This window comes from Triticum dicoccoides, chromosome 2B, assembly GCF_002162155.2.
Source record: "Triticum dicoccoides isolate Atlit2015 ecotype Zavitan chromosome 2B, WEW_v2.0, whole genome shotgun sequence".
Lineage (NCBI taxonomy): Eukaryota > Viridiplantae > Streptophyta > Magnoliopsida > Poales > Poaceae > Triticum > Triticum dicoccoides.
In genome coordinates, this window is record NC_041383.1 from 416,181,481 (window position 1) to 416,188,799 (window position 7,319).

The window sequence follows — 7,319 nt, forward strand, 5'->3', positions numbered from 1 at the left end:
TGTGGTAGCTTGGGTAGCTGCTGCCTTCTTTTGTGGCGGCTTTACTTTATCTTTATAGACCTCGCTCCATGCACACTGGACCGGATAGATAGCCTGAGCCTGAGCTGAGAGGAGAGGAGGGCCTTGTCTCTTTATCGAGGGTGGCGGATGCCGCCGCTGTGGCTTTGCATAGCCCCGTCAGGCTCCGCTCTCATTCTCAGGGCATCTTTAACAGGTTGTATGTTAGGCTTATTGGTAAAATATTCATGTCATCAACCAACAAGCTATCATACAACTACTTCAATAAATTGTATGTAAGCTATTCAATAGATGATGAGAAATAAATGTGATTGCTCTCTATTTCATCTTGGAGTTTGTGCAAAGGTTATTGGTTAATCTACATACAACTTTGCTCTCTCTCTATATTTATTATATGTCACATCATCATATGTTCTAGATGACAAATTATCAAACACCTATCTTACGACTGTTGAAGATGCCCTCGTACCCACACACACTCTCTCTCTTCCCTCCGCGGCGTGGTGGCATTCCGCCATGCATGGCATGCTCTCTCTCTCTCTCCTCCTTTGCATATGCCTCTGTTTTCTCGGCAGGGATCTTTCCCTTTCCACGCACAGCTGCCAATGCATGCAAAAGCTCGTGTGTCCCCTCCCGCCCCTTCGTCCCCAGCATCAACCAGGAGCAGTGACATGCCCACATGTACCACTCCGCTGCTAAGCGCTGCGATGGTACTACTGCCTACGTGCTCCTACTACGTCGTTGGCCATGGCGATCCCTAGGCTGCCCACTCTTGTTTTGAACTCAGCTGCCTTGTTGGTAATGATAGGGGGATTAACACTAACATGTGCAACTGCAATCTGCATTGCATCATGATATTTGCTGTATATATATACGTAGGTGATTAATGATCGTTCCATGGTCAAGGTATATTGTTGACCTGTGCCCCCACAAAAGTGACAGGAAAAAGAAAGCAAATTACAAAAGCTATGCTAAAGTACTTGATGATGCGGGCCAATAGATTATTAGATCAAAAGAAGAGCAGCCTCACTGAAGCGCAAAGCTCATCCAATTTCTGCCTGGGGTTTAAAGCTCTGATCGCCTACCACGCGCTGCCCTTCTTTTTACGAAACACAAAAAGAAAAGATAAAGGAAAGTTGGACGCATCAAGTACTTCCATGGATGAGGATGACCAATCTAATGTACGTACTACATCGCAGATATACGCTGATACAGTATGTAAGGCAGCCTGTGCAGGCACTACTGTTGGTAAAAACCCGGCGGTTGAGGTAATAAAAGGTACAGTACTACAATGAAATGTATCGGTGGACTCTGGCTCCAACCGTGGCTGTGCAGAGGAAAAGGCTACCTCCCTGGAAAAGAAGGGTAAGAAATAGAGTAAACTATAAAGAAAGGAAAATGGTAGAGATGCAAATAATTTACGGCGGCTGCCTGGACGGTGCAGACAAACTTTGCACCAATAAGGATATTCTTGTGGAAAAGATCCATGGGATTTATTTCTTTGAATTTGTAATGGTGACATGGCAACTTAGGGATTTTCTTTTTGAGGAAAACTTAGCGATATTGTTCTTGTGGAGAAGATGGCAACTTAGGGATTTTGTTCTTTGAAAAATATGGAAGATTTAGGAATTTGCAAAGGGTACATGGCAAAATTTAAGGAAATTCTTCTAGAAAAACACATGACAACTTTTTGGGAAATTTTAAAAACGGGCATATGACAAAATATAGGGATTGTGTTCTTTGAAAAGTGTTGCAAATTTAGGAATTTGCACTACACACATGCTACTTTTAGGAAATTTGTTCTCTAAAAAGGACTGACATGTCTTGGAAAATTGTAAATGGGCACACAGACAAATTTAGGAGGTTTGTTATTTAAAAACAAAAAATATGACAAATTTAGCAAAATTACCATTGTCACATGGCAAATCTAGATTTTTTTCTTTAAAAAAACATTGCTACTTTTGGAAAGTTTGTAATTGGCACGTGTCAAATGTAAGATTGTGGTTCTTTTCAAATAATGGCAAGTTTAGGAATTTGCCATGATATGTTCAATAAAACTACCATAATGTATACACTATATTTTCCATAGACTCTTGGAAATTTTGGCATGGTACATAAACAAATAAGAATTGACATGTTATGTAAGATAAAACTTGCCATAGTACATATAATAGATTTGCCATGACTCATGAAATAAAATTAACTAAAATTGTGGCTTGAAAAAACAAAAACAACAAAGTTGTTGACATGTATTTGGAAATCATGATGTAGTGACATGGCAAATGCATACTATACTTGCCGGTTTAGCTAAGGCGTATGTTATTATCACTAGATCATTTTTTTTGGGTATTATCTGGTTTGCCATGAGTTTTCATTGCAAATTGTCACCCACTCTAGTGAATAGCTCGGGTGAAATAGCTCATGGAGTTTTGCAGAGAGGGGTCCGGGGTATTTTTAGGATAGGGCCACGGGGTAGTATAAGGGTGAAGTAACCTAGCAATAAGTATTTCACTCAGTAGAGAACCAAGGTTCATCAAACTAGAAGGATTTCTTCCAGCAAAAAAAAGTCATGGATACCCGCACACAAAACACAATACAAACTTGTCCCCAACACGTCGAGAAGGTTGTCAAACTTCTTGTCTTGCTAGTTAAAAGATTAAATTGCACGGTATGGTAGGAATTGATAGATAGGTAAAATAAATAAAACGGTATAGCAATGTAAAGTATTTTTTGGTGATGTTTTCGATAGAGTAAAGCAGACCCCCGGGTCCATAGATTCACTAGTGGCATCTCTCCAAGCAGACACGTGGTGGTGTGGTCAACAAATTATAGTTAGCAGCGATTAAATTACAATATTTATACTTATGACTATGATCATTAATGTTAGAATCTCATATATGTGTTATGTCCATGATATGTAGACAATTATCTATCCAACATGCATCCCGAAGTATTAAGTTTATGACAAACAAAGCATTGCAATAAGGCAAAAATACAATACATATCCATTCTCTTTTCTCACTAGGACGGATCACCGCAAGATTGAACCCACTACTCTACATCACTCCCTTTGAAGAACTACCCATCAAACTTGTCCAAAGTAGAAAAATTGATCGTGGAGCATACAAAGCTACTTAATTATACAACAAATAAACTTCAAAAGATTCAATATATTTCAATAAAAAATCTGATCATAAAGTGACAATTCATCTATCATATCCCAATAAACAATATGAGTTTTCATGGCGTTATCCCTGGAAAGAAAGCCGAATCACTCGGCCATCCCTTGACGTGGTTTTCGGTGATTCCAAGAATTACTGTAAGGAAAAGTTGACATTTGAAGTAGTGGATTTCCAGAGTGCTTATCATGCTATTCTGGGTAGGCCTGCCTATCCGCGTTTTATGGCTCGGCCATGTTACGTGTACCTCAAGCTGAAGATGCCTGGCCCCAGGGGTGTGATCACAGTCACTGGCAATCGGCAGAAGGCACATGAATGCTTCCAGAAGGGTTCCAAAATCGTTGATGCACAAATGGCAACATTTGAATTACAAGAGTATCAGAAAAATGCAGATCCGAGTGATTTGTTATGGGCCAAGAAGCCTGCCACATATTCTGCATTTCAATCGTCTGGAGAAACGAAGCCGATTCATATTCACCCGACTGGTCCCAATGCTGCACTGACTCATATCTCCACGACACTCGATAGCAAATAGGAAGAAGCGCTCATCCAGTTCCTCCGTGAGAACTGGGACATCTTTGCATGGAAACCTTCTAACATGCCGGGTGTACCCAGGGGACTGGCTGAGCATCGTTTGCGTGTCGATCCAAAGGCAAAACCCATCAAAGAGCACGTTCGAAGGTCCGTCGTGCAGAAAAGAAAAGCAATTGGCGAGGAAGTGGCTCAGCTCCTAGCAGCAGAGTTCATCCGAGAGATCTACCACTCCGAGTGGCTTGCCAATGTGGTCATGGTCCCTAAGAAGGGCGATTTACTTCGTATGTGCATCAATTTCAAGCATATCAATTGGGCCTGCCCGAAAGATCATTTCCCTCTCCCCCGCATCGATCAGATTGTTGACTCGACTGCGGGGTGTGAGCGCTTGTCTTTTGTAGATGCATATTCCGAGTATCATCAGATCCGAGTGTATGGTCCCGATGAAATAAAAATAGCTTTCATCACCCCATTCGGGTGCTTTTGCTATGTCACCATGCCATTTGGTCTCAAAAATGCCGGCGCCACATTCATGAGGATGATTCAGAAGTGGCTGCTCACTCAAATCAGTCGGAATGTGGAAGCATACATGGATGACATTGTGGTCAAGTCGCGTAAAGGTTCCGACCTGCTGACCGACCTCTCAGAAACCTTTGTCAATCTAAGAATGTATGATATCAAGCTTAATCCGTCGAAGTGTAAATTCGGAGTCCCGGGTGGAAAGCTACTCGGTTTCCTCGTTTTCGAACAAGGGATCGACGTGAACCCAGAGAAAGTCGGTGCCATCCTCCGAATGAAACGGCCTATGCGTATGCATGACGTTCAGAAGCTTACTGGTTGTTTGGCCACCTTGAGTCAATTCATTTCTCGTCTCGGTGAAAAGGCTTTACCTCTTTACCGATTGATGAAGAAATCTGATAAGTTCGAGTGGAATGATGAAGCTGACGCAGCGTTTGCAGATCTCAAAACCCTGCTTTCCACCCAGCCGGTGCTTGCTGCACCAATCAGCAGAGAGCCTTTACTGCTTTACATTGCAACCACTGGACAAGTTGTCAGTACAGTACTCACGGTCGAGCGGGAAGAAGAAGCAAAATCCTATAAAGTTCAACGCCCAGTGTATTATCTTTCTGAAGTTTTGACTCCATCCAAGCAGAGATATCCGTATTATCAGAAGCTTGTCTATGGAATCTACATGACCATGAAGAAGGTTGCACACTATTTCTCTAATCACTCCATTACAGTCGTCAGCGATGCACCATTATCTGAAATACTAAACAACAGAGATGCAACTGGTCGAGTGGCAAAATGGGCGATTGAACTCCTTCCATTGGATATCAAGTTTGAGGCAAATAAAGCTATCGAGTCCCAAACAATTGCAGATTTCCTTGCCGAGTGGATTGAGCAGCAACTGCCGACTCAAGTTCACTCGGAGCATTGGACCATGTTCTTTGATGGCTCCAAGATGCTGAATGGTTCCGGTGCTGGGGTAGTATTGGTATCCCCCCGTGGAGACAAGCTCAGCTATGTTCTCCAAATTCATTTTGATTCCTCCAACAATGAAGCTGAATATGAAGCACTTTTATATGGGTTGTGTATGGCCATTTCACTCGGCGTCCATCGCCTAATGGTCTTCAGTGACTCAGATTTGGTGGTTAATCAAGTGATGAAAGAGTGGGATGTTAGGAGTCCGGCTATGACTGGTTATTGCAACGCAATAAGAAAGTTGGAAAAGAAGTTTGAAGGGTTGGAGCTTCACCATATACCCCGACTCAAAAATCAAGTTGCAGATGAATTGGCAAATATAGGATCCAAGAGAGAGACCATTCCTAGCAATGTGTTTTTGGAACATATTCACTCACCTTTAGTTTAGGAAGATCCTTTCACTGAAGAACCCCCACAGCCGAAGAGTGCCACATATCCGACTGAAGTCGAAGTCCCAGCCGTGGTCGACTTGATCATGGAGGTTTTGGTCGTCACTCCCGATTGGACAGTGCCATACATCACATACATTCTTAGGAAAGAACTTCCAGAGGATGAAGAAGAGGTTCGACAGATCGTCCAACGATCCAAAGCCTTTACTGTGATAAAAGGACGGTTGTTCAGAGAAAGTGTAACTGGAGTCTGCCATGCAGCACGCCAGAAGAAGGCCGAATGATCCTCAACGATATTCACTCGGGGACCTGTGGTCACCATGCATCCTCTCGGACCATCGTGGACAAAGCATACCGAGCCGGATTTTACTGGCCTCATGCCAACGAGATGGCAAAAGAAATAGTAGACAAATGTGAAGACTGCCAATTTTACTCCAACATGTCCCATAAACCCGCATCAGCTTTGTAGACTATTCCACTCGTCTGGCCTTGTGCTGTGTGGGGATTAGATATGGTGGGACCTCTGAGGACTGGCAGGAGTGGCTTTACTCATGTGCTCGTAGCAGTCGATAAGTTCACCAAATGAATTGAAGCCAAGCCCATCAAAAACCTTGAAGCAAGTACAACTGTGAGTTTCATCAGAGAATTAACATTCAGATATGGTGTTCCGCACAGCATCATCACTGATAATGGGTCGAACTTTGATTCTAACAAGTTCAGAGCCTTTTGTGCTTCCCAAGGCACTAGGGTTGACTATGCTTCAGTCGCCCATCCTTAGTCGAATGGGCAAGCCGAGAGAGCAAATGGATTGATTCTCAAAGGACTGAAACCCCGATTGATGTGTGACCTCAAGCATGCAACAGGTGCCTGGGTCAATGAACTTCCATCAGTACTTTGGGGATTGAGGACAACTCCTAATTGGTCGACTGGCCGAACTCCATTCTTCTTGGTCTATGGAGCTGAAGCCGTACTCCCAAGCGATTTGCTTCACAATGCACCTCGAGTCAAACTTTTCTCAGAAGATGAAGCAGAACAGGCTCGGGAAGATGTAGTTGATCTCTTGGAAGAGGAAAGAGAGATGGCCTTGATCCGGCCGACCATTTATCAGCAAGACCTACGCCGATTCCACGCCAGAAATGTGAGAGGTCGAGCATTTCAGGAGGGAGACTTGGTTCTTCGGGTGGACCAGCAGAAACCACACAAGCTTGCTCCTGCTTGGGAAGGCCCCTTCATTGTCACCAAAGTGCTCCACAATGGAGCATACCATCTTTACAACATCGAGCACAATAAAGACAAGCCACACGCTTGGAATGCGGAGCTGCTCCACCCCTTTTACACTTAAGCATTTAGACTGTTAAGATGTAATAAGATATACCTTCTAGTTTGATTATAAAATATTTTACAGTCTCCTGAATGATTGTTGTTCCTTTTTTTTTACATGTCCCAAATCCCCCAGTGGGTGCCTTAGCTGCGAATCCGTTTTGCCTAAGTTTAAAAAATCGTACCGAGTGGTGAGCAAGCCTCTCACTCGGGGTCTTAGCTGCGAATCCGTTTCGCCTAAGTTTAAAAAATCCTACCGAGTGGTGAGCAAGCCTCTCACTCGGAGGCTTAGCTGCGAATCATTTTGCCTAAGTTTAAAAATCCTACCGAGTGGTGAGCAAGCCTCTCACTCGGGGGCTTAGCTGTGAATCCGTTTCGCCTAAGTTTGAAAAATCCTACC

At 43.3% G+C, this 7,319-nt stretch overlaps 1 protein-coding gene across 1 annotated transcript in view; it reads right to left on the reverse strand.

Annotated features, from left to right (window-relative positions):
- Positions 1 to 7,319, reverse strand: part of LOC119360921 (protein SMAX1-LIKE 4-like) — a 16,312-nt gene that overhangs the window by 4,901 nt on the left and 4,092 nt on the right. The gene's annotated exons all lie outside the window — the stretch shown is intronic.